General features: G+C 41.3%; 1 protein-coding gene across 4 annotated transcripts in view; it reads right to left on the bottom strand.

The window, feature by feature from the left end:
• LOC137521967 (dendrite extension defective protein 1-like) overlaps window positions 1–26672 on the bottom strand; it is a 201484-nt gene extending 174812 nt beyond the window's left edge. Inside the window, exon 1 of one of the 4 annotated variants that reach the window (XM_068241939.1) lies at window positions 26442–26672. The gene's annotated coding sequence lies outside the window, so the exon portion shown is untranslated. Of the gene's footprint in view, window positions 1–1532; window positions 1622–21500; window positions 21522–21553; window positions 21576–26441 lie in introns of those variants that run through there. The other 3 variants (XM_068241940.1, XM_068241943.1, XM_068241942.1) reach the window with 3 other exon arrangements.
• Window positions 26673–27647: the final 975 nt, after the last annotated feature.

Raw genomic sequence — 27647 nt, 5'->3', positions numbered from 1 at the left:
CTACACCCTCTACCTCTGCTGAACAATCACAGAGCTCTTCTTCATCCTCAACACCCTCACCATCGCCTCCAGTGGCAATTCCACCATATCACAAGCAAGCACCATATGGCACCTTTCCATACCATCACACCTATTATCTGCCTGAAAATGAGTATGCCTACCAAAATTATCCATATAGGCCCCCAAGCAACATGGGCTATTTCCCCCCTTACCAAGGACAACCAACCAATAATGAGCAAACCAAAGAACCACTGTTATATACCGATATTGCACCAAGAAGGCATCAACCAACAAGTGACAATACTGCCCCAAAACCACCATGTTTTATGGATTTGCTGTCACGAGAGGATAATTAGTTATGTGTAACGAGTTTGACACAATCATTATGTGTTTACAATTTTATTGGTTTGGCCTTCATGGGCGTAAATATTAAGCCCATGACATCCTTTTTTTGATGTTACTGTTCTATTACTTATTAATATAACATTGTAATACCAATCACTACTGTATATATGACATCTGGACAATAATTACTGTCTTGAAAACCATTGTTATAAAAAAATAACATATGTTAAAGTACATATTGGTACACAAAACAATGTTTGACATGGAAGGACAACTGAAGTGAGAGGGATATGGAGGCTGCCATTTTTATTTCCAGCTAATCAATGCCAGTTGCTAATAATCTGCCTGTAACACTATTAACCATAGCCCATAAACACACAAGCAGCATATCAGGGGTTGATGACCTTAATATCAGACTTCAGTACAGTAGCTGCATGGTTGTTTCTTGTGTTATTCAGATACTACTGCAGCTAAATAGACCAGCAGGGCTGCCAGGCAACTGATATTGATTACAACAAAATAAATATGGCAGCCTCCGTATACCTCTCACTTCACTTCACCTTTACTACTGTTGCAATGATAAACAGAGATGTGAAAACATAATCTTTCTTTCTATTGTGCATGTACAATCTATATTAACAACAATTACTACTTTATCCAAGCATGAAAGTAAGCATGCATGTTATACTTCCTGTAAGGCCACAAACTGCTGGTTTGTTTACAACATTTCTTCTACAGTTAATTATGAATCAAGGAACAAGCGCTAATATATGCTATTTTCTTTTATTCTAAATATACTTTCTTCCATAAAATGACAATAAAACAGTATAAAATTCATATAATCACCCTTACTAATAATGCATTATACACACTCTCATTCATACCATCCACATTCAAGAAATTCTCCAGATCTCGGAAAATTAACTAAAAAAGGATGAAGCGAATCCCAAATCTTATGCAAAACTTTCAGATCCACAGTCAATATTGTGATCAGAAGAAAAGGGGATTGATTCTCCAATATGCATAAAATTGATTGCAATCAATTGTGGGCGTAATCTAGGTTGCAAGACTCCACACCGTTTAGTCTGTCACTGTGGGACCCGTCTTGTTAGTATACAGCGGGTTTGGTGTAAGTCTTTTATACTTCTTCAAATAATAGTTAGGCACATTGTCTCATCAAGGGATACCTTTAAACAGTCTGGTGTCACTCCGTTTGTTCAGCTGCGTATACAGCTAAAAGACTTCTGAGCTCTGGCTCTCTGTGTAGCTGTTCTGCAGTATCCGGGGGCATACGTCACTTCCTACTGCTAGTTCCAGGACGACCCTCGCTCTTCCGGATCTCACCGCTATCAGCTGCTTCTCGGGGTGACGTCACCTTAAAGATAGAGGAGCTTGTGTATATGTGATTGGCCGCTGAGCGCTTCCACAGCCTTCCACACTCCTTAATCCTTCATAACATGGAGAATATAATCTTATTTACACCTCAACGCGTTTCTGCTAATAAACGTTAGCCTTCTTCAGGAGGAACAGTCTCATTTCACCGGAGTCATCTGTTATACTGGTTGTCCTAACCAGAGAGCCGCCCATATATAGGATTATCTCCTCCCACAATCCAAGCATTGTGGGTATATGCAAATTAATCTCTCTACCTGTTTTAACCTCTTCCATACCCTCATGCAATCCATCCTATATTCACATACATGTAAGCAGCAATTGCAAGGGATAGTTGTTAAAAACATATTATTTAAAAAAAATGCAAAAGTTTCCATCTCGCTATTTAAGACTTTAGGGATTAATGTATCCAATTGGAAAATCCACTTAGACTCATTCCTAGACATTTGTTTAATAAAATCACCCCCTCTTAAGCTTTTCTTTATCACTTCCAGACCAAAAAAGATGGTACCTCTTAGGATCCCCCCATGTTTCTCTTTATAATGGTTAGAGAGTGGGTGTTTTTCATTTTTCTTTATGATGTTCTTAAAATGTTCACCAATACGTGTATGTAGTGCCCGTTTGGTTCTACCTACATACAATTTAAAGCATGGACACTATACAATATATGACCCCACTGGTATTACATTACTTTTTTCTGTCTTAACTTTTGGAGCCAGCAGATCTTCTCGACTCTGTTTCTCTATAAGGCTTCTAGATTCCTCAATCTGGTCTCTTGGGTAACCTTTTTCCAGAAGACAGTCCACGAGTCCATCCGCTTCTATATTGTAAATTTACGTCAACATTTTTCTGGAAGGTCTAGGTCTTTAAAATTCCTGATTCTATATATATTTCTAAATCCAAGAAATTAATCCTTTGATCACTTATATTTGCAGTGAACTTTATATTCCAGTCATTATCATTAACAGTGCTCACAAATTGTTCCAGTGAGCTTCGATCACCTTGCCAGATCAGCAGCACATCGTCTATAAAACGACGCCATAGGACCCGGCTCGCACTGGGACCACCCACTCCATATATATTAATAATAATTCCTTTTTTTGCATAGCGCCTTTCTCCTGTCGGACTCAAAGAGCTTGCGAGGCAGCCACTAGAGCGCACTCAGTAGGCAGTAGCAGTGTTAGGGAGACTTGCCCAATGAACTCCTTACTGAATAGGTGCTGGCTTACCGAGTAGGAAGAGCCAGGTTTTGAACCCAGGACTTCTACATCAGAGGCAGAGCCCTTAACCATTACACTATCCAGCCACTATTGTGGGTCTCCCAGTAGGACATAAATAAGTTTGCATAAGCCGGTGCGAACCGGGTCCCCATCGCTGTGCCGCTGACCTGTATGTACCATTCTTCCCCATACTGGAAATAGTTATGTTCCAGAATGAATTGTATAGCCTCTAGGATGAAGTCTGACTGCAATGCACTCATGTTCTCATCACCATCCAGATAAAATTTGACCGCTTATTATAGTATATAGCGATGTTATATAGTATATAGCGATGTTACATCAAGAGTGCACAACAGCCATCCCTCCTCCCATTTCACACCTTCCAGAATATTTAAAATATGTTTGGTATCCTCCAAATAGGCTTCAGTTTCCTTAGTATCCTTTTGTAAAAAAGAGTCCACATATCTAGAGAGGTTAGAGGTTAGGGACCCTACCCCGGATACAATGGGTCTGCCAGGAGGGGCTTGTATACACTTATGGACCTTTGGCAGGTGATAGAATAAGGGTTTTCTAGGAAACCTCACGTTCAAATATTCATATTCTTTCAACGACAAAATGTTCTGATCAAACCCCTTATCTAATAATGTTTTTAATTCCTTCTCAAATCCAAAGATGGGGTCACTCCTCATAACATGATATGTATTTTCATCTCCCAACAATCTCATTGCTTCCTGATGGTATGCACTAGTATCTTGTACAACAATGCCTCCAGTTGTCCGCTGGCCGTACAGTGATCGCTGGATCTTCGCATATTTTTCTTATAGCTGCCCTTTCTCCTTTTGTTAAATTGTCATTATATATTTTCTTAGGTTTTAGGCATCTAATGTCTCGCTCTACAAGATTCTCAAACGCGGTCATTGCGTCACTGTATTCACTCAGCGGAAAAAAGGTTGAGGGTCTTTTTATAGATGTATGTTGAAAGGTATTTTGCTGTATTTCTTCCTGTACAGGAAATATTTCTTTAAACATATCTTCCGCATAAATTTCTTTATGTCGACATATGTGTCAAACTGATTTATTTTATTACAGGGAGCACATTTTAAGCCCTTTTTCAAGAGACTCACTTCCTCTTTTGTTAATTGACGTTCACTAATGTTGAATATACCTCCCCCCCTTGCTCATCTCCCCCCATTTTGTTACCCTCTTCCAGTACTGTCACCTTTTTAGATTCTCTCCTCCCCCCCTACACCCCCTTTTCCTGTGATTGGCCGGGGTGTCCGTAAAAAATATTGGCTGATAGAATTCCTTGGGGGCTCAACTATAATATTATGACTATTTTTCGGTTTTATAAAATCCTTATTCCTCCGATGTGACATTTGGGGATTTCGATGTATAGGTGCCGGTGATTCAATCAAAGGAAAGACAGCTCAATTGGTTGAAAATGGCTGTTTCTGCCACCAAAATCACAATATACCTCATAAATGAGTACTGCCACACATAAGCATCAATTAGAATTATAGTGTCAAGTTTATTAGGGACATATCCCTTTAAAAACAGGTTAAAACAACAATAACATAAAATCCCTCTAAATATTCTGCTTGTAAGCAAAAACCCTTGCTGTATAAATATACCACGTAGAAAATTACAAAAATGTCATAATAATAACTGATGGAATTAATAAAACCACTGGTTGATCAAGGATCAAAAGTGTCTGTGTGCTCAATGTGCCTGTGCAAAAAAAGGGGCCTAGTTCAAAAATGGATATGTGTAAGTTAAGCCTCACTGAAGAGGTAACATGGTGCAAAAAGATAATAAAGTGCAATGTGCATCAGTGCTGATGAGAAATAACAAGTCCCTCTCAATAGTGCAAAAAACGAGAAGATAGATGAAGACCTGGACTCACCCGTGTGTGGCTGCAGCAAGGAAGAGGGAAAGCCGGTGATTGTCTGGGTCTGCTGTTATTTTTTCTAAAACCTCTCTGTCTAGTGAGGGGTGGTCCACTTGGGGTTCTGTTTCTATCTACTGGATTTCTATTTATACTGGAGTTACCCGACAATGGTGTAAATCTATTGGAGATTGGTATATTCGTTGTTATTGGGTTGGGATTAGCTCGATTCATTATATTTATCTTTCCCTGGTTGTCTATTAGTCTATTACCACTTCTATCATGACTTGTTTGGTTAGGTCGTAGACCCTCTTCCCAAACTGTTGAATGTTGTGACTTTGTGCATTCTCCCCTTTCCTCCTCCAAGTCTGACTCCTCTGTGGTGTCAGCTTCACTAATGTCCACATAATCTTGCAAGAGTGAATACTTACCCACTGTCTCTTCCATATTTTCTCCAGTTTCATCAATTGTCTCTAGGGTTCCTATCTCACTTTGAGTGTTATCAACCCCCCCACTCTCTTCCATTATTAATTTTGGTTGCTCTCCTGTAACTGGAACCGAATCTCTAATAAATTTCTTAATTTTTTTGCTAACAATCTGTTTCTCTAATGTTTCAAGCCTAGCTTGTATACTTACCTCTAGAATTTTATAGTCATTTTGCGATTTATGGGGGACTAATATCTTCTGAATATCCCTGATTTCACCCCCTAATTTTGTAGATTGGGCTTTTCTTGCATCTAAAACAAATTGTGTGGTTTCCATAGAAAACACATGGAACATATAGTCCCATTTTTCCAAAGTTTCCTCATCTGCCAGATCCTTTGATAAAACGTTTGCTACTGCCAAACCCCTCGGGGCAATTTCCCATTGCAAATATCTTTCTAGTGAGGCAACTTCCCATACATTTTTTGTTTCTTTAACCATCAATCTTTCTAATTCTTTCATAGTATGAGTCATGTCATAATGTTCAACTTCTCTTATTAAACCATTATCTTGATTAAAAAATTATCTCACTCTACTACCCTGATTAATCCTAAACTCCCACAAATTACCCCCAGCTGCCATGCCTCTAGGGAATTAGCTATATAAAAAATATCAAAGAATGTAAATGAAGCGGCGCTTTAGGGATTAACTAAGCTGCAGGTTCCAAACAGGGGGTTCCCAAAACCCCAAAAAACGACGTCCTATGGCGTCGTTTTATAGACGATGTGCTGCTGATCTGGCAAGGTGACCGAAACTCACTGGAACAATTTGTGAGCACTGTTAATGATACTGACTGGAATATAAAGTTCACTGCAAATATAAGTGATCAAAGGATTAATTTCTTGGATTTAGAAATATATATAGAATAAGGAATTTTAACCACTTGACATCTCAGTCGTTTTCAGCTTATGCATCCGAGCAATGTTCACCCCCCATTCATTAGCCTATAACTTTATCACTACTTATCGAAATGAACTGATCTATATCTTGTTTTTTCTGCCACCAATTAGGCTTTCTTTGGGGGGTACATTTTGCTAAGAGCCAATTTACTGTAAATGCATTTTAACAGTAAGAATAAGAAAAAAAAATGAAAAAATTCGTTATTTGTCAGTTTTTAGCCATTATAGTTTTAAAATAATACATGCCTCCATAATTAAAACCCATGTATTGTAATTGCCCATTTGTCACGGTTATTTCACCATTTAAATTATGTCCCTATCACAATGTATCGCGACAATATTTTATTTGGAAATAAAAGAGCATTTTTTCCGTTTTGCATACATCACTATTTACAAGCTTATTAAAAAAAAAATAGAGAGAAATATTTCATCTTTACATAGATATTTAAAAAGTTTAGACCCTTAGACAAATATTTATGTGTTTTTTTTATAGTAATGTTTTTTTGTTTTTTTTTTATTAAACATTTTATGTGGGCATTTTTGGGAGGGTGGGATATAAAAGTGTTTTATTTGGGGAAATATTTGTGTATTGTAATGTTTTTTTTTTTTAATTTACTTGTAGTTTTACTTTTTGGCCACAAGATGGAGTTTGTTTACATGACGTCACTCTAAGCGTACAATGTACGCTTAGAGGGACACAGCTTCAGAAAGAGCGAAGCTTCCGAGAGAAGCTGTCGCTTTTTCAGCGGGGGAGAGGAATCAGTGATCGGGCTCCATAGCCCGATACATTGATTCCGTGGCTACCGAATCTGCGGCCGGGAGTGCGCGTGCACGTGAGTGATCGGCCGCGGGAGCGCGCGGGAGCGCGCCTGTCCTCCTTGACGTTTTTCTACGTCAAGGAGGACAAAGAGGTTAAAGACCAAGACCTTCCAGAAAAATGTTGACGTAAATTTACAATATAGAAGCGGATGGACTCGTGGACTGTCTTCTGGAAAAAGGTTACCCAAGAGACCAGATTGAGGAATCTAGAAGCCTTATAGAGAAACAGAGTCGAGAAGATTTGCTGGCTCCAAAAGTAAAGACAGAAAAAAGTAATGTGGATCTTCCTCTGGTCCTCCAATATACCTCTCAATCGAAATCGATAGCAGGTATTGTGAAAAAACATTGGAGGGTATTAAAAGAGGATAAAATCTTGGGTGACTTATTGCCAGAAGTTCCTAGACTAATTTTCAGAAAGGCTCAAAATATTGGGCTATCAATAGCTACAGCTGCAAATGAAAGTAAAAGAGATGTAACAACAGAATCGAGAAGGAAAAATGGATTCATCAGATGTGGTGTGTGTGTTGGCTGTAAGGCGACACACAACCCTGGTACAATCATGGAAGTGACAACCGCAGGTGGGGTGTGCTATAAAATGAAAGACTCTATTACCTGTAATACCAGTGGGGTCATATATTGTATAGTGTCCATGCTGTAAATTGTATGTAGGTAGAACCAAACGGGCACTACATACACGTATTGGTGAACATTTTAAGAACATCATAAAGAAAAATGAAAAACACCCACTCTCTAACCATTATAAAGAGAAACATGGGGGAACCCTAAGAGGTACCATCTTTTTTGGTCTGGAAGTGATAAAGAAAAGCTTAAGAGGGGGTGATTTTATTAAAAAAAGTCTAGGAATGAGTCTAAGTGGATCTTCCAATTGGATACATTAATCCCTAAAGGGTTAAACGTTTGCATTTTTTTAAATAGTATGTTTTTAACAACTATCCCTTGCAATTGCTGCTTACATGTATGTGAATATAGGATGGATTGCATGAGGGTATGGAAGAGGTTAAAACAGGTAGAGAGATTAATTTGCATATACCCACAATGCTTGGATTGTGGGAGGAGATAATCCTATATATATGGGCGGCTTTCTGGTTAGGACAACCAGTATAACAGATGACTCCGGTGAAATGAGACTGTTCTTCCTGAAGAAGGCTAACGTTTATTCGCAGAAACGCGTTGAGGTGTAAATAAGATTATATTCTCCGTTTTATGAAGGATTAAGGAGTGTGGAAGGCTGTGGAAGCGCTCAGCGGCCAATCACATATACACAAGCTCCTCTATCTTTAAGGTGACGTCACCCCGAGAAGCAGCTGATAGCGGTGAGATCCGGAAGAGCGAGCTTCGTCCTGGAACTAGCAGTAGGAAGTGACGTATGCCCCCGGATACTGCAGAACAGCTACACGGAGAGCCAGAGCTCAGAAGTCTTTTAGCTGTATACGCAGCTGTACAAACGGAGTGACACCAGACTGTTTAAAGGTATCCCTTGATGAGACAATGGCCTCAATTCACTAAGATTATCTCCTGTCTTTAATAACTCTTCTAGAGTTGTTACCATGGTGATAAGGCATGTAGTATTCAGGAAACATTTTACCTCAGGCAAACCTAAAGTTAACTCTTCTGTCTTTAAGTTAACTCTCCAATCCTTAAAATAACTCCAGAGTTAAAGACAGGCTGTTAATTAACTGCATGTGAAAATAACTACAGAGGAGGTAAATTTACTACAGAGGAGGTAAATTAACTACAGAGGAGGTAAATTAACTACAGAGGAGGTAACTTAAGGAATGAAGAGATAAGATAACTCTCTCACTGTGTGGAGTTAAGTTTTCTCTTGCCTTATTATCTCCAGCATGATCTTAGTGAATTGAGGCCATTGTGCCTAACTATTATTTGAAGTATAAAAGACTTACACCAAACCCGCTGTATACTAACAAGACGGGTCCCACAGTGGCAGACTAAACAGTGGGGAGTCTTGCAACCTAGATTACGCCCACAATTGATTGCAATCAATTTTATGCATATTGGAGAATCAATCCCCTTTTCTTCTGATCACAATATTGACTGTGGATCTGAAAGTTTTGCATAAGATTTGGGATTCGCTTCATCCTTTTTAAGTTAATTTTCCGAGATCTGGAGAATTTCTTGAATGTGGATGGTATGAATGAGAGTGTGTATAATGCATAATTAGTAAGGGTGATTATAGGAATTTTATATTGTTTTATTGTCATTTTATGGAAGAAAGTATATTTAGAATAAAAGAAAATAGCATATATTAGCGCTTGTTCCTTGATTCATAATTTTCTGTATTTTATTTTAGGGGTTTGGGGAACCCCCTGTTTGGAACCTGCAGCTTAGTTAGCCCCTAAAGCGCTGCTTCATTTACATTCTTTGACGTTTCTTCTACAGTTGTTACAGTAAACTGAACTCCTGTTTTAGTGATTGTGTTAGTTGACATGACATTAAAAAAAAGAATAACATATTGGGCTGATTTATTTCTTGTGTGTATTTACAGCTAAATTATAAGATATATTGATCACATATATTGAGTAACCATTGTCAAGCGTCTTTATTCCATTAGTTACATTATGACATTTATCACATGGTGACATTTTCACTGCTGGTAGGTGATTTTCCTAATCCTTTTTTATTTGCACATTGCAAAGAACATTAAACAGCTATTGCCCACAATACAGCAAGGTTGACATACAGTAAACTGCAAAAAGTAGCTACTTTTCTTGTTTCTTGTGGGAGGGGTTTCACCACAATATCAGCCATACAGCGCCCCCTGATGGTCTGTTTCTGAAAAGGAATAGATTTCACATGTAAAAGGAGGTATCGCTACTGATTGGGATAAAGTACTATTCTTGGTCTGTGTTTCTCTTTCAATCTTGGCCCAAACTGCTATAATTTAAAAGAACCGATGAAATTGCAAAACGCTTTGATACAATCGCTACTCGCTAACGCTGACAAAACGCTCATCATTTAGCAAAAAACGCTCTAAAAACGCCGTAAAACGCTTCATTTATCGCTTGTAAAACGCGCATACCAAACGCTAGCGCTTGCGATTAGCGATTGCGTTGTGCAGTGGGTTCCAGCCCTTAAAGAGGAACTGTCACGAAAATCTTAAAATGTAAAACACATACAAATAAGAAGTACATTTCTCCCAGAGTAAAATGAGCCATAAATTAATTATCTCCTATGTTGCTGTCACTTACAGTAGGTATTAGAAATCTGACATTACCGACAGGTTTTGGACTAGTTCATCTCTTCATGGGGGATTCTCAGCATGGCATTTATTCTTTATAAAGACATTCCCTGAAAATGATTAATACAATGATGCTGGCCAGCCTCCCTGCTCACTGCACACTATTTTGGCAGTTGGACGGAGCAACTGCCCTTCACTAAGGGCTCGTTTTCACTTGTGCGGTGCGAAAATTTTTGGAAAACGTGAAAACAAATTTGCATGCGAATGCACATTCGTGCGTATTTTTATAGGTATGCAAATTTAACCATGGCAGTGCCTGTGTGCTTTTACATTAAGTTTAGGCGAAAACTTACGCTTTGCAAATTCGCATAGCAAAAACGCATGCGAATTTCCTTTTAATTACATTGCATGCGAATCGAATTGTGATGGCTCTGCTGTGCAGATTTTTCCTGCACAGCAAACCGCACAGATTTCCTGACAAGTGGAAACAGGCCCATTTACTATCATTGGCTATGCGAACCTGCATGCAGAAAACGCAGGCAGATTCGCTTTAGTGGAAACGGGCCCTTAGTGCTTTAAAAAATAAAGAAAACCCTGAGAACCCCCCTATGAGAAGATGGACTAGCCCAAAACCTGTCAGTAATGTCAGATTTCTACTACTTACTGTAAGTGACCGCAACATAGGAGAAAAGTAATTTATGGCTCATTTTTCTCTGGGAGAAATGTACTTCCTATTTGTATGTGTTTTAAATTTTAAGATTTTCGCAACAGTTCCTCTTGAAGGCCTCATTGAGTCAGACCCAGAAGTCCCCTCAGGGCTAGGCAAACTCTGATATGTAGCTGAACAGGAACTTACCTGTCCTCACCTTGAGAAACAGCCCCAGGATCTGACTTCAAAGCCTTGTTACCACAATGAGCCCGGAAATAACAGATTATTGTTCATCTGCTTTGTCTACCACGGGGCTGTTCTTGCAAACACGTTGTATCCAGCGCAGGAGATTTGGGCGCAGCCGCCGCCACCATAGACCATTACAGCTATAGCGGCACACAGCGAGTAACTTCGGTGCTGTCAGAAGACAGAGCTGAAGTTACTTTTAAGGGCCCATTTACACTTGAGCGTTTTGCCAGCGATTTCGGCAAAACGCTCAAACGCTAGTGCTTTTCAAAGCGCTTGGGTAATAAAAGTCTATGGGCCAGTTCTCATTTGGGAGATTTGTGCTAATCGCTGCAAATCGCCCAAAACCGCTAAACGCAAATGTGTAGCCTACACCATTTTCAGGCGATTGCGTTTTAGTGCTATAAAAGCGCAAAACGTGATCGCTAAAAAAACACCAGGTGTGAATGGTGATTTTTTTTTGGGCGTTAATTGACAAACGCCAGAGCAAAACTCTAGCAAAATCGCTAGCGTTTTGCAATCAGCAAGTGTGAATGGGCCCTAAAACACTGTAATTTGGCCGCCAGCAATGGCTGGAAGCTGAATTACATTATTCCCCACCATCCATGTGGACATGGAGGGGGAATAGTAATTAACACCACTGGGACTTGTGCAGGAGCAGAGTAAACTGTATATTGGCTGTATCCTGCGCCCAAGTCTCCCAGAGGTGATTTCACTCATACGCCATCCTTACAGCACATGGACCCTCCAGCTAAAACATACCGTATTTTTCAGACTATAAGATGCTCCTTACCATAGGACGGTTCCAATGAGTCAGCACCCTCCCTAATAAAATTAGCTCTTTTATTAAATATCTAAAATTAAAAGTCCATGATGTACAAGCAGACAGCAGCGACAGCTCCGCTGTTTCGGGCTCTCCGCCCTTTCTCAAGCTACAAAGCATGACATCCACTCGCAATGCTGACACACCATCAGTTTAAATAGCAAGCTAATCCTCAGAAACAAAGTCAGGTGACCGGTGAGCGACCAACCAGAGACATGAGACCACCAGTGGACCTGATGGGAAACTTAACAACTAAATATGCAAATACTTATTTGCATCCACCCTCTAGGGAATTAGCATATGAGCTACCACCCCATACAAAATACAAAATGCATGCAGTCAAACACTCACCGGTGCCAGCGCCGCAGTCATGCAAGCAGCGGGGACGTCTCCACCCATCTCCTCCCATAATAAGCGTCATCACGGACGTCATCTAACCACGTGATCGATCACGTGTGTTGCCAAAACAACACGCATGCCGCACATACTGCAAGCCAGAGCTGCATCCCCCCATTGCCTAGCAACAGGTCCTGTGATCCATACAGGGCAATCCAAGCCCTCGTTCCACACAACACTCCCATTGGCTAGCAGGGGTAACTAGGCAACCTAAAAAAACATGGTCATGGTGATGACTGAAGAACGTCCTGACCATAGGACGCACCTATGTTTAGAGGACAAAAACCAGGGGAAAAAGATATATACTAAACCTGGTGCATCCATGGTGAAGGGGCATCTTGTGGATTATGCCCCCCTTTTTACCTCATGCCCCCTTATACCTCTTGTGTCTCCCTGTGGCCTCCTCTGTCCCCCTTGTGTCCTCCTGTGTCCCCCATATGTCCACCTCTGTCCTCTTTGTGTCCTCCTCTATGCCCCTTTGTGTCCCCCTTGTGTCCTCCTCTATGTCCCTTTGTGTCTCCCTTGTGTTCTCCTCTATGCCCCTTTGTGTCCCCCATGTGTCCTCCTCCTCTATGCCCCTTTGTGTCCCCCTTGTGTCCCCCTGTGTCCCCCATATGTCCACCTCTGTCCTCTTTGTGTCCTCCTCTATGTCCCTTTGTGTCCCCCTGTGGCCCCTGTTTGTCCCCCTGTGTCCTCCTCTGCGGGTTGGAGGTTCATATTGGCAGGAGTTCACAAGTTAGGAACTCCCTGCATTTGGACTATAAGACGTAGTGACTTTTTCCCCCACTTTTGGGGGAGTAAGTCTTATAGTCCAGAAAATACAGTAAATCCCAAACTGCAAAGCACATAGACACTGGATGCCATGGAGGAGGGGTCATCTTTACCTGATATATTTAGAGGAGCAATGCGCTAGAACCGCTCTTTTACAAAGATAGAACATGGAATGAGAAGCATTCGAGCATGTGTGTGTATGGTGAGAAGATAGGATGCCTTCCTGCTGTTTTTCTCATTCTCGTAGCTAGTATGGTAGCATAGTGGTTAGCATTCTTGCCTTGCAGTGCTGGGTCCCCGATTCCCATCCCAGCCAGGGCACTAGCCACATGGAGTTTGCATGTTCTCCTAGGTGGTAGGTGATGTTCCTAATCCTTTTTTATTTGCACATTGCAAAGAACATTAAACAGCTATTTCCCACAATGCAGCAAGGTTCCCAGACAGGAAACTGCCAGGAGTACCACTGTCCTCAGAGTTTCTTGTGGGAGGGGTTTCACCACAATATCAGTCATACAGCGCCCCCTGATGGTCTGTTTCTGAAAAGGAATAGATTTCACATGTAAAAGGAGGTATCGCTACTGATTGGGATAAAGTACTATTCTTGGTCTGTGCTTCTCTTTAAATCTTGGCCCAAACTGCTATAATTTAAAAGAACCGATGAAATTGCAAAACGCTTTGATACAATCGCTACTCGCTAACGCTGACAAAACGCTCATCATTTAGCAAAAAACGCTCTAAAAACGCCGTAAAACGCTTCATTTATCGCTTGTAAAACGCGCATACCAAACGCTAGCGCTTGCGATTAGCGATTGCGTTGTGCAGTGGGTTCCAGCCCTTAACCACTTGAGGACCCACCCTTTACCCCCCCTTAAGGACCAGCGCTGTTTGTTTGGATCTGTGCTGGGTGGGCTCTGCAGCCCCCAGCACAGATCCGCGGCCACACAGAGCGATCAGATCGCCCCCCTTTTTTCCCCACTAGGGGGATGATGTGCAGGGGGGGTCTGATCGCTCCTACCTGCAGGCATGTTGCGGGGGGGCACCTCAAAGCCCCCCCCGCGGCGACATTCTCCCCCCTCCCTCTCCTACCTGCTCCCCCGGGAGATCTGGGCTGCACAGGACGCTATCCGTCCTGTGCAGCCAGTGACAGGCTGTCTTCTGTCACATGGCGGCGATCCCCGGCCGCTGATTGGCCGGGGATCGCCGATCTGCCTTACGGCGCTGCTGCGCAGCAGCGCCGTACAAATGTAAACAAAGCGGATTATTTCCGCTTGTGTTTACATTTAGCCTGCGAGCCGCCATCGGCGGCCCGCAGGCTATTCACGGAGCCCCCCGCCGTGAATTGACAGGAAGCAGCCGCTCGCACGAGCGGCTGCTTCCTGATTAATCAGCCTGCAGCTGGCGACGCAGTACTGCGTCGCTGGTCCTGCAGCTGCCACTTTGCCGACGCACGGTATAAGCGTGCGGTCGGCAAGTGGTTAAAGAGGAACTGTCACGAAAATCTTAAAATGTAAAACACATACAAATAAGAAGTACATTTCTCCCAGAGTAAAATGAGCCATAAATTAATTATCTCCTATGTTGCTGTCACTTACAGTAGGTATTAGAAATCTGACATTACCGACAGGTTTTGGACTAGTCCATCTCTTCATGGGGGATTCTCAGCATTGCATTTATTCTTTATAAAGACATTCCCTAAAAATGATTAATACAATGATGCTGGCCAGCCTCCCTGCTCACTGCACACTATTTTGGCAGTTGGACGGAGCAACTGCCCTTCACTAAGGGCTCGTTTTCACTTGTGCGGTGCGAAAATTTTTGGAAAACGTGAAAACAAATTTGCATGCGAATGCACATTCGTGCGTATTTTTGTAAGTATGCAAATTTAACCATGGCAGTGCCTGTGTGCTTTTACATTAAGTTTAGGCGAAAACTTACGCTTTGCAAATTCGCATAGCAAAAACGCATGCGAATTTCCTTTTAATTACATTGCATGCGAATCGAATTGTGATGGCTCTGCTGTGCAGATTTTTCCTGCACAGCAAACCGCACAGATTTCCTGACAAGTGGAAACAGGCCCATTTACTATCATTGGCTATGCGAACCTGCATGCAGAAAACGCATGCAGATTCGCTTTAGTGGAAACGGGCCCTTAGTGCTTTAAAAAATAAAGAAAACCCTGAGAACCCCCCTATGAGAAGATGGACTAGCCTAAAACCTGTCAGTAATGTCAGATTTCTACTACTTACTGTAAGTGACCGCAACATAGGAGAAAAGTAAATTATGGCTCATTTTTCTCTGGGAGAAATGTACTTCCTATTTGTATGTGTTTTAAATTTTAAGATTTTCGCGACAGTTCCTCTTGAAGGCCTCATTGAGTCAGACCCAGAAGTCCCCTCAGGGCTAGGCAAACTCTGATATGTAGCTGAACAGGAACTTACCTGTCCTCACCTTGAGAAACAGCCCCAGGATCTGACTTCAAAGCCTTGTTACCACAATGAGCCCGGAAATAACAGATTATTGTTCATCTGCTTTGTCTACCACGGGGCTGTTCTTGCAAACACGTTGTATCCAGCGCAGGAGATTTGGGCGCAGCCGCCGCCACCATAGACCATTACAGCTATAGCAACGCACAGCGAGTAACTTCGGTGCTGTCAGAAGACAGAGCTGAAGTTACTTTTAAGGGCCCATTTACACTTGAGCGTTTTGCCAGCGATTTCGGCAAAACGCTCAAACGCTAGTGCTTTTCAAAGCGCTTGGGTATTAAAAGTCTATGGGCCAGTTCTCATTTGGGAGATTTGTGCTAATCGCCGCAAATCGCCCAAAACCGCTAAACGCAAACGTGTAGCCTACACCATTTTCAGGCGATTGCGTTTTAGTGCTATAAAAGCGCAAAACGTGATCGCTAAAAAAACACCAGGTGTGAATGGTGATTTTTTTTTGGGCGTTAATTGACAAACGCCAGAGCAAAACTCTAGCAAAATCGCTAGCGTTTTGCGATCAGCAAGTGTGAATGGGCCCTAAAACACTGTAATTTGGCCGCCAGCAATGGCTGGAAGCTGAATTACATTATTCCCCACCACCCATGTGGACATGGAGGGGGAATAGTAATTAACACCACTGGGACTTGTGCAGGAGCAGAGTAAACTGTATATTGGCTGTATCCTGCGCCCAAGTCTGCCAGCGGTGATTTCACTCATACGCCATCCTTACAGCACATGGACCCTCCAGCTAAAACATACCGTATTTTTCAGACTATAAGATGCTCCTCACCATAGGACGGTTCCAATGAGTCAGCACCCTCCCTAATAAAATTAGCTCTTTTATTAAATATCTAAAATTAAAAGTCCATGATGTACAAGCAGACAGCAGCGACAGCTCCGCTGTTTCGGGCTCTCCGCCCTTTCTCAAGCTACAAAGCATGACATCCACTCGCAATGCTGACACACCATCAGTTTAAATAGCAAGCTAATCCTCAGAAACAAAGTCAGGTGACCGGTGAGCGACCAACCAGAGACATGAGACCACCAGTGGACCTGATGGGAAACTTAACAACTAAATATGCAAATACTTATTTGCATCCACCCTCTAGGGAATTAGCATATGAGCTACCACCCCATACAAAATACAAAATGCATGCAGTCAAACACTCACCGGTGCCAGCGCCGCAGTCATGCAAGCAGCGGGGACGTCTCCACCCATCTCCTCCCATAATAAGCGTCATCACGGACGTCATCTAACCACGTGATCGATCACGTGTGTTGCCAAAACAACACGCATGCCGCACATACTGCAAGCCAGAGCTGCATCCCCCCATTGCCTAGCAACAGGTCCTGTGATCCATACAGGGCAATCCAAGCCCTCGTTCCACACAACACTCCCATTGGCTAGCAGGGGTAACTAGGCAACCTACAAAAACATGGTCATGGTGATGACTGAAGAACGTCCTGACCATAGGACGCACCTATGTTTAGAGGACAAAAACCAGGGGAAAAAGATATATACTAAACCTGGTGCATCCATGGTGAAGGGGCATCTTGTGGATTATGCCCCCCTTTTTACCTCATGCCCCCTTATACCTCTTGTGTCTCCCTGTGGCCTCCTCTGTCCCCCTTGTGTCCTCCTGTGTCCCCCATATGTCCACCTCTGTCCTCTTTGTGTCCTCCTCTATGCCCCTTTGTGTCCCCCTTGTGTCCTCCTCTATGTCCCTTTGTGTCCCCCTTGTGTTCTCCTCTATGCCCCTTTGTGTCCCCCATGTGTCCTCCTCCTCTATGCCCCTTTGTGTCCCCCTTGTGTCCCCCATATGTCCACCTCTGTCCTCTTTGTGTCCTCCTCTATGTCCCTTTGTGTCCCCCTGTGGCCCCTGTTTGTCCCCCTGTGTCCTTCTCTGCGGGTTGGAGGTTCATATTGGCAGGAGTTCACAAGTTAGGAACTCCCTGCATTTGGACTATAAGACGTAGTGACTTTTTTCCCCACTTTTGGGGGAGTAAGTCTTATAGTCCAGAAAATACAGTAAATCCCAAACTGCAAAGCACATAGACACTGGATGCCATGGAGGAGGGGTCATCTTTACCTGATATATTTAGAGGAGCAATGCGCTGGAACCGCTCTTTTACAAAGATAGAACATGGAATGAGAAGCATTCGAGCATGTGTGTGTATGGTGAGAAGATAGGATGCCTTCCTGCTGTTTTTCTCATTCTCGTAGCTAGTATGGTAGCATAGTGGTTAGCATTCTTGCCTTGCAGTGCTGGGTCCCCGATTCCCATCCCAGCCAGGGCACTAGCCGCATGGAGTTTGCATGTTCTCCTTGTGTTTGCATGGGTTTCCTACAGACAGTTTTCTTCCATATACTACAAACATGCAGCCTACAGGTAAGTTAATTGGCTTCCCTCTCAATTGGCCTTAGACTACGATACTGGTGAAACTCGAAAAATTAGAATATTATGCAAAAGTCCATTGATTTCAGTAAATCAACGTAAAAGGTGAAACTAATACATGAAATAGGAACCCTTTGCAGGTGTTTTGGATGAATTAGCTGATTAGAGTCTGACACTTTGGCTATCATTCATAAAAGGCTGTGTGGTAAAAAAAAATCTGGTCGGGAAAATACCGCATTCGATATTTTAGACTTTTGTGTGCTAATTTATAAAAATATTTTACAGCTGCGATAGAAGTGCGGGGATTTACCAACATAAACTGGCGGTAACATGAGAAAAGTAGCTGACTGAGTTGTTACATTTCTCCGTGCAGAGGCAGCATTACAATAAAATAGGCATCCCAACTTCCCTTTAGATGTGCATGTTTTGTTATATCGCCTCCGTTTGTCCTGAATCTGCTCTAAATCTGTCTATTAGTCTTTCTTAACAATCTATTGAAACACACAGCTTAGAAGAACTTCAAGAAACTTTACATATGCCTTGCTTTGTGATTTTCACATCCAGCGCATAGACATCTCAAAAACAGGAACCCATGAGATTAAACACACAGCCTAATGCTGGGAATACACCATGAGATTTTTTGGCAGGTAGATGGTCCGATAGATAATTCCCGACAGGTCTGATCTGATTTTTGATCTTTTTTCTGTTCGATTTCTCATAGGTGTGGAGATTGATCGGAAAAACGATCGGACAGTAAATCTGCTGAAAAATGTCATCATGTATTCCCAGTAGGTATTCAGGGGAAGCTGTGTTTGTTCCGATCGCTCTGCTGCTGCCTGGGGGAGATCTCACTGCTTCTGCTTGTGAGTCTCCATAACATCACACAGTCCCGCACTCTTATCACCACTTCAAAGCAGGCAGTATGGTCCGTCCCAATACCGCCTGCTCTAATCTTTATGAATTGACATTTACTGACATGTGTTGAGGTAATTACTGCACTGCTCAGGAATTTCAGCTTTTCATGCGGTAACAGCTTTTATGAATTGACATTTTCCTAAGTGCTCGGTAAAGTCAGCTGTTCTCTGCATTACCAAATGCGGTAATGCTTTATGAATGATAGTGATTGAACCTAGAATATGGAACCTGTATACTGCAGCATCACAGACAGCTGTTATGAGATGGGAGGAGCTGCTGATGTAAAGGTACAGTATATTGAAAAAGGGTTGGTTTTTTTTGTAATTATATTTGTTATTCATAAGAGGTTTTCAGAAATGGTGATTTAATTTACACACAGCCCACTAAATAATATGCTTTTCTGATAAAAATGTGTTTTGCGTGGAGTTTTAGTAACAAAAAAAAAAAAGGCACACCAGAGCAGCGAAAATACCAAGTATAGTATTTCTTTTGTAAAATCTATTGGAGGATATGTTTATTTTGTGCCAAAGCATTCATCTCTGGTTTCCTTTAAAACTGCTGAGGAAGCAGTGGTGGACTTACTTCCTTTACATAGACACACAGTCACTGTGCAAATTCAATGTCATAAAATATGTATTGATCTACTCCAAAATACAGTGCAATGCGTTTTGCAGGCACCACTGTAAATGGTGTAATAACCGGGACAAATGGGCAAATAAAATACGTGTGTTTTAATTATGGTAGCATGTATTATGTTAAAGCTATAATAACTGAAAACTGAGAAATAATGAATTTTTCCATTTTTTTCTTAATATTCCCGTTAAAATGCATTTAGAAAAAAATAATTCTTAGCAAAATGTACCATTCAAAGAAAGCCTAATTGGTGGTGGAAAAAACAAGATATAGATCAATTCATTGTGATAAGTAGTGATAAAGTTATTGGCGAATTAATGGGAAGTGAAAGTTGCTCGGATGCATACGGTGAAACGACACTGTAGGCTGAAGTGGGTAAATTGTACTGCTGCAAAATGTTATGTTTCCAAGTATAAAAAACATTTTTTCTCTTAATTTATAAAATTAATTTTCTCTAAAAATTACAAGGTCTTTTTGAAATATTTTTTTGTTTGACTTGTTCCCACACAATCAAGTTTACCAGTCAAAAGTACAGAACATAATTATAATATATATTATGCACAAAATTAATTACAAATACAATGATACAATTTGCAATATGATTTTGCATCATAACTGTGAATTTCGACGCAAAAATTACGATTATGCGAAATTCAAGCTCAACGCTAGTCGCAGGAAGCGCCAAATGTCCAACATTTAGGGCTAGTAGCAAATATAACCATGGAAGAGAGATTAAGGGAAACTAATATACCACAATGATTAAATATCGACATCAATGCCCAATAGTGGCTAGGCAGTTGTCAGGCTCTATGCCTTTGTTATCCTGCTGGTGGCAGCACTGGTGAACTTTGGTGCAGACTTCTTCTGTCCACCAGCAGATGGCTCTTGTCTTGCTGGGAGTTGTGCAACTCCCCGGCTCACCAGCAGATGGAACTATGAGGAGATTATGGACGATCACCTGATCAATGTGCTGCATATTTAAAGGGAACCAGAGACGAAGCACCCTCCTGTATTTTACCATATCTATCAGTGGGAACATGACAGTAAACACCTACCCTGATCTCTGTTTCATTCTTCTGTGCTAAATCTGCCTCTTATCAGCAAGGGATAAGAATCCCCGACTGAGCATTCAGTCTAGCTTTCACCAGAATGATTATAGCAGAGTCAGTCTTCTGTGATGTCTTTTCAAGCCCAAGTCTGCCCCCTTGTTGCTCTGTTTTGCTGCTATTTATCCTTGAAGCAGCAAAGCAGAGCCACAAGGGGGCAGGCTTGGGCTTGAAAATACATCACAGAAGACTGACTCAGCTGAAATCATTCCGGTGAAAGCTAGACTGAATGCTCAGTCGGGGATTCTTATCAGGGCTGATAACAGGCAGATTTAGCAGAGAAGAATGAAGCAGAGAGCAGGGTGGGTGTTTACTGTCATGTTCCCATTGATATATATGGTAAAATACATGAGGGTATTTTGTCTCTGGTTCTCTTTAAGGGTGGACTTCCTAGCAGCACATTGCTAGATCATTCTGTTTCCTTGCAGTGTTGTGACTCTGGCCAATGACCCTGTGTTCCTTGATCTTAGTCCTGAACTCTGAACTCTCGGTATTGACCCTTGCTAGTCTGACTATTCTTTGCCTGCCGTCTGTATTACCGTGTATTCTGATTGCCTGGTTTGATTACTGCCTGTCTGACGATTCTCTTGTATGCCAATTTGGTTATCCACTCCTGTATATATCATGAGATCTGTGTTCCTGTTTGTGCCATTGTATATATTGTGTGATCTGTGTTATTGCATATTTGTTGTATATAATTGTATAGTTAGATAGTTAGAGAGGTTCTTGAATTGTGATTCATTGTTTCTTGGATTGTATGATTGTATGTGTATGGTGGATCTATATTTCAATTGCTGCACCTTTGTAAATAAAACACGTTTTCACATTCAAATCCAACCTGTGCAGACCTCAGTATTTTCATATATGTGATTTCTTGCATTGTCTTGATAAAAATCTGCATGAGCAGATCCTTACAGCAGTAAGTCATAACCTCAGATTACGGGTATAACTCTCCATGGTCATGTCAGATCCTAAAACACAAAAGACTCAATTTTTAGAGATAGTGCGACCAGTTCGCCGGCGAGCAGTATTCTGCGAACATTGGCTGTTCGCATTTTCAGCGAACATTTGGCGTATTTGATATGCCCCCTATCCATCATCATTTAGCTAAACGTTGACCCCTTACCTCACAGTCAGCAGACACATGGCAGCCAATCAGCTAGCGCCCCTTCCTGCACCCTCTTCCCACCCCCCTATCAAAAAGCAGTTGCGGTGGTCATATTGGATCAATCCTATGCTGGCTGCTGACTGTTAGTGAGAGCAGGGACAGACTTGCTGCAGATAGGTAGGGAAAGCATTAGCTAGGCCTGTGTTCTTGTTCCTCGCTTGCTGTGAAAGCACCCAAAACATCCCTTTTGAGAGCCAGCACATCAGTCTCCTGTTTTTTGGGGGCTTTTTTTGTGTTGACACTCCACGGCTCACTGACACCCAGAGCTGTGTGCACACAACTGCTGTTGCCTCATTAAGCTGCAGACACAGTGCATTATTATGATTTCACTGTATTCTGATAGTACTATTGTATCTCTCTGTGTGAGACACTCCACAGCCCACTGACGCGTACATACAAAAAGGGCGCCCGGACAAAAAGGGCGCGGGGTGTAAACGCTAATTAATAATTAATCATTAATAGCGTTTATAAAAATAGTGTGCTATATTTCGTTTACAAATAATGTTTTACAAAATTATAAATCATTAAATAATGTTTATGAAATTGGCAATTGTGAAAACGTTAATCTTCCCTGTTTCAAAAGTGAAACTTATAATTACGTTTATTAAAAAAACGATAATATATGTTTAATTGTTATAATTATATATTATTGTGAATAACCTTCATTTATGGTTTGTTCTTATAATAAAATCTGAAAATATTCTTTATAACGATGATATAAATATAACTACGTTCGTAATAAGTGTTGTAAAACATTAGTAAGTATTACTAAAATTTTACTAAAACTATACCTAAGCCTACTCTCACACAGAGCCCTCCCTGTACCGATCCCTAACCCCTAGACCTCCCTGGTGGTGCCTAAACCTAAGACCCCCCTGGTGGTGCCTAAACCCTAAGACCCCCTTGGTGGTGCCTAAACCTAAGACCCCCCTGGTGGTGGCTAACCCTAAGACCCCCCTGATGGTGCCTAAACCTAATATCCCCCTGATGGTGCCTAAACCTAATATCCCCCTGGTGGTGCCTAAACCTAAGACCCCCCTGGTGGTGCCTAAACCTAAGACCCCCCTGGTGGTGCCTAAACCTAAGACCCCCCCTGGTGGTGCCTAAACCTAAGACCCAGTGGTGCCCAACCCTAAGACTCCCCTGGTGGTGCCTAAACCTAAGACCCCCCTTACTGATCGCTTTATTATGTGGATAATAATGTTTTACTAATTGTGGCTGCAAAAAATATATTGCAATTTACGTTACGTACTGATCGCTTTATTTTGTGAATAATAATGTTTTACAAACAGTAAGGGATAAAACTTGTTTAATAATAATGTTAATAAAATAATGTTTTAATTAGTTAAATAAGATAAATATGTTTAGTATTTTTATATTCGGCACTGGTGCATTTTATAAACGTAAATCACCACAAGCACAGTTATAAATCATTAAAAATCTCCAGGCGCCGTTTGTAAATGTTATTTATCTCCGGCGCCCTTTTTTCCTGCTCGGCGCCCATTAAACGTTATTTATTATGAGAGTGAATGGCGGCGCCCTTTTTGTCCACTAGCTGCCTGCGCCCTTTTTTCCCGCTTCCCCACTGACACCCAGAGCTGTGCATAATGTGATTTCTGCCCTTTAGGGATTAAAACCCGACTTTGCATCAACTACGTAATTTTTGGTGAGACTTTTGGCATGGATTCCCCTCTGACATGCCCCTGTCCAGACCCCTTGAATCAACTTTTTCATCACTTTTGTGGGCAGAAAAAGTATTTGTAGGTTTTAAAATTCGCCTGCCCATTGAAGTCTATGGTGGTTCGCCAGATTCGCCTGTTCGCAAACATTTTGTGGAAGTTCGCGTTCACCTTTCGCAAACCAAAAATTCTATGTTCCCGACATCTCTATCCATTTTCTCAGTATATTGAGGCTAGATATTTGTCAGCAGAGGATTGTGTGTTGATGTTAGAAGATACTTGTTTGCAGTGTTATTATCTTATGGTCTATGCTACTCTCACATCCTTTTTTCTTTTATTTGCAGAACAGATGGATTTGCATTGCTTTATATTACCTATATGTAACTTTTTACTTAAAACAACATATAAGCCACATGTACGAGTACTTGCTCCACATGCCTCAATATAAAGCCAATAGAGGTCATCTATGCATTTATGTGAGATGAAATTACTGAAATGAATCTGTATGTAACAAAACTTGCTATGCATGTACTTCTACAATTGAGTGCTTATTCACAGAGGGACGTTGCGTTGTAATGTGACGTTAAAGTCGCAACGCAGCATTACAGCGCAACGCAAAATTTTTTTGCATAAAGTAGGTACAGTAAAGGATACAGGCAATGAAAAGTATGCTTTACTGTACCTGGTAACGTGTGCGCTTGGAGGTAACACAGTGCAGCAGTGTTACCATAACGCTACACGTTACAATGCGACGCTAATGCTGCCCTGTAAACGTTGCTTAGGATTAGCATTGCAGTGCAGTAACCTACGTTATAAGACTTTATAACGCAGCTCCACAACGTCCCATTGTGAATGTAGCCTCATTCTGTAAATCCACCCGATTCTCAATACAAATTTAAAAAAAAAATAATAATAATAAAATGTACATGCACTATTAGTGCAATGTCAAATTTTCACGTGTTTTGATTGAATATGCCCATTTCCGATTCCACAGAAATTTCAATTTCCGCACATGCCAATTTCCCGATTGTCCGTTTTTCCGATTTTCCGTTCTACAATTTCCGCTTTTCTTATTTCCCTAGGAGTTTTTTTATTTATGAATTTTTTTATTTTTTTATTTTTTTGCATGAGAGAATGCAAAAAAATGACAAAAAATATCAGAAAATGGGAAATCAGAAAATTGTGATTGGTCTAAATAATAAATAATACAGTGGTAATCCGATTTTTGCTGAAAAATTCAGCATTCTCTGATTGGTACAATGCTTATGAGTTCTGTGATCGGGCTAAAATTACAGAGTTGCAGTAAATCAAATTTTCACGGAATTCCAATTTCCGTTTTCCGATTTAAAATGCAAAAATTTTAATTCCAATCAATCCGAATGAGCATCCCTATTGGATACCCCTTGCCTCTCTTATCTTTAACCTCTTCCTGACCACCTCCTGCACATTGTCAGTGGCAGAGAGGCTCTGTTATTGCTCCGCGCCGCCATATGGCGTCATCTCGCGAAGAGCAAGATTGGACGGGAACTTGCACAAGCCCACTCTCCAATAACTGCACAAGTGACACCAGTGATCATCCTGCCAGCTAGCGGTAGGTGCTGGCAGGCTGTTTATCTTATTTGTAATCAGTTTAATCATTTATATAGCACTGACATCTTATGCAGCACTGTACAGAATATATTGTCTTGTCACTTAACTGTCCCTCAGAGGGGCTCACAATTTAGTCCCTACGACAGTCATATGTCTATGTATGTATCATGTAGTGTATGTATCTTAGTCTAGGGACAATTTATAAATAAATAAAAAAAATCGCAGCAGCAATCAAATACCACCAAAAGAAAACTCTATTTGTGAGAAGAAAAGGGGGTCAAATTCATTTGTGGGCTAAGCAATAAACCGTTACATTTGTGAAGTGTCGAATTGTAAAAAATGGCCTGGTCACTAGAGCGGTATAAACCTCTGGGGCTCACGTGGTTAAATCAGTTTTAAGGTGGCCACACACGATACAATAAAATGATCCAATTTTACAGCAATTCGATAAAAACGATCGTATCTCCTAAAAAAAATCGAAAGCTTTTTTTTTTCATTCGACTGAAAAATCCGATCGGATTTCCCGTTTTCTTCGATTTTTATCGATCCGGAATGCCAGATATTTTTCTTCAATCTTTCTAAAGATTGTATGGTGTGTGTTAGATTGCCAATTTATTAATACACACACCCTAGCAATTTATTCAGAGTTTCCAATCATTTTTATCATAATTGGGGAAAAAATTGAACATGTGTGTGGTACATTGGTCATGTTTTTGAAATGTTACAATCAGTCAGAAAAATTGATTGCAATTCTTAAATTGAACAGATATTTAAAAAATTGTATGGTGTGTGGCCACCTTTAGGCTCTGAAAATTATCCTTAGTAATAGCCTCTTAATAGACCCATGTGCACCCTATTAACCTTAAATTCTTAAGCTAAATAGTGACGGGAAGGTGGATGGAGGGATCAGCAGCGACAAAAGATACGATAAATGAGCATTCCCCAATCCATCTTCCGCAATCGCATACTGCAGGAACAAAAAATGGCATGAATAAGACTGAACGACTGCTGTACTTAGCTCAGGAATCTATGGGGATGAGCGTAATAGTCTGCGGGAGAATCCATCATGATGGTCGCGATTGCCGCTTATCACTAAACATCAGTTAACTAAGTTTACCGCAGTTAAACGATGTTACACAATTTCGCGAAACCGTTAATTTGTCATAAAAAATTATTCGTTGCCAGAAAATGGCCGCAACAATTGCGTTGTGGGTACAAGCCTTAACTTTACACCATTTGTGTATATCCCAAAATCTCCACATGTCCATAAGTCTATTTGGTATCATGCAGCATTAGTGCCTTTATTTTCTGTTTTCATAAGTAGCTTACCTGTACTCACGTCCCTCTTCGTAGATCCGGCCACTGTAAGATTCCACTAGTCATCTCCTACTTGTAGTGATGAAAATGCTTTCATAACGTATACTTTTTGCTTATCTCTGGTAAATACGGTGTACAGAGGGAGGCCACTCAACTGGATCTGCAAACAAGTACCATTTTTATTGTACTTTTGCAATGGTCTTGCAGAGGAGGAAGCAGGTCTTACAGGTTAACAAACGTAGAAAAATGCGAACCTGGAGTATGATTATAAAGATACACATAAAACATCTGCGTTTATTAGAAAACGCTTTATAGAGTAAATGATTGACTATCTTACACTTTCCCCTACGGTTTACTGATTCCCTGCCTTGCACCAGAAATAGGCTGGTTTAGTTAACCATAGGGGCATATGGCGGTAAAAGTTCAAGACGTAGCGGAGGTGGAGGGTGGGACCATGTGATAGTTATACACCCTGCCAGCAGTAAAGATGCCAGCAAGTGTGATAGATTTAAGAATGTAAATAAGGGCTGAGGTAAAATTTCACAATAAACAAAGGCTGACTGTAACGATCGGTGTAACAGAGAGGATCTGATTACCGGCGATCTGCAGTATCACCGAGAATACAGATATATACCCGATTATAGATGATCTGCAGTATCACCGATAATCAGACATATCTCAAACCTCTGGACACCTGAGTAATATATGAGTGTTTGGTGCAACAGTAATACTTTGAGGAGAGCACCCGTACAGAGGGTGCAAGGCAGTAGGGGGTACTGCCTAGGGAACCGATTCCTACCAATGGCCTGAGGCTCCCCAAGGGGCGGAGCCAGGCTGAGAGAAGGAAGGATCAGAGTGTGAGTGACACCAGTGGTGAAGTGTCACTGACAGATCTATGAACAACCCCCAACAGGGGAAATAGTTTTCGAGGTCGGACAGGCCAGGTCGGCAACAGACTGACAGATACGGTACAGAGACAGAATACAGAGTCAGAATCCTAAGACAGGCAGGGTTTGGCAACAGAATGTCAGATAAAGCGAAGTACAAAATCAGAGATCAAGAGAGTGGTCAGGAAAGCAGGAAGTCATAGCAGATCATAACAATGCCTATACTAAGGTCTGAGCTCCGTGATCCTCAACACCCGGGAACTAGTTTGATGTATAACAGAGTGGTAATACAGTTCCCTAGTCTTGGGTGTGAGTTCCTTGATCATCAACA

This window comes from Hyperolius riggenbachi, chromosome 6 (assembly GCF_040937935.1).
Source record: "Hyperolius riggenbachi isolate aHypRig1 chromosome 6, aHypRig1.pri, whole genome shotgun sequence".
Classification (NCBI taxonomy): domain Eukaryota; kingdom Metazoa; phylum Chordata; class Amphibia; order Anura; family Hyperoliidae; genus Hyperolius; species Hyperolius riggenbachi.
Note: the sequence above shows the minus strand (reverse complement) of the source record. Positions and strands in the feature narration are given on the sequence as shown.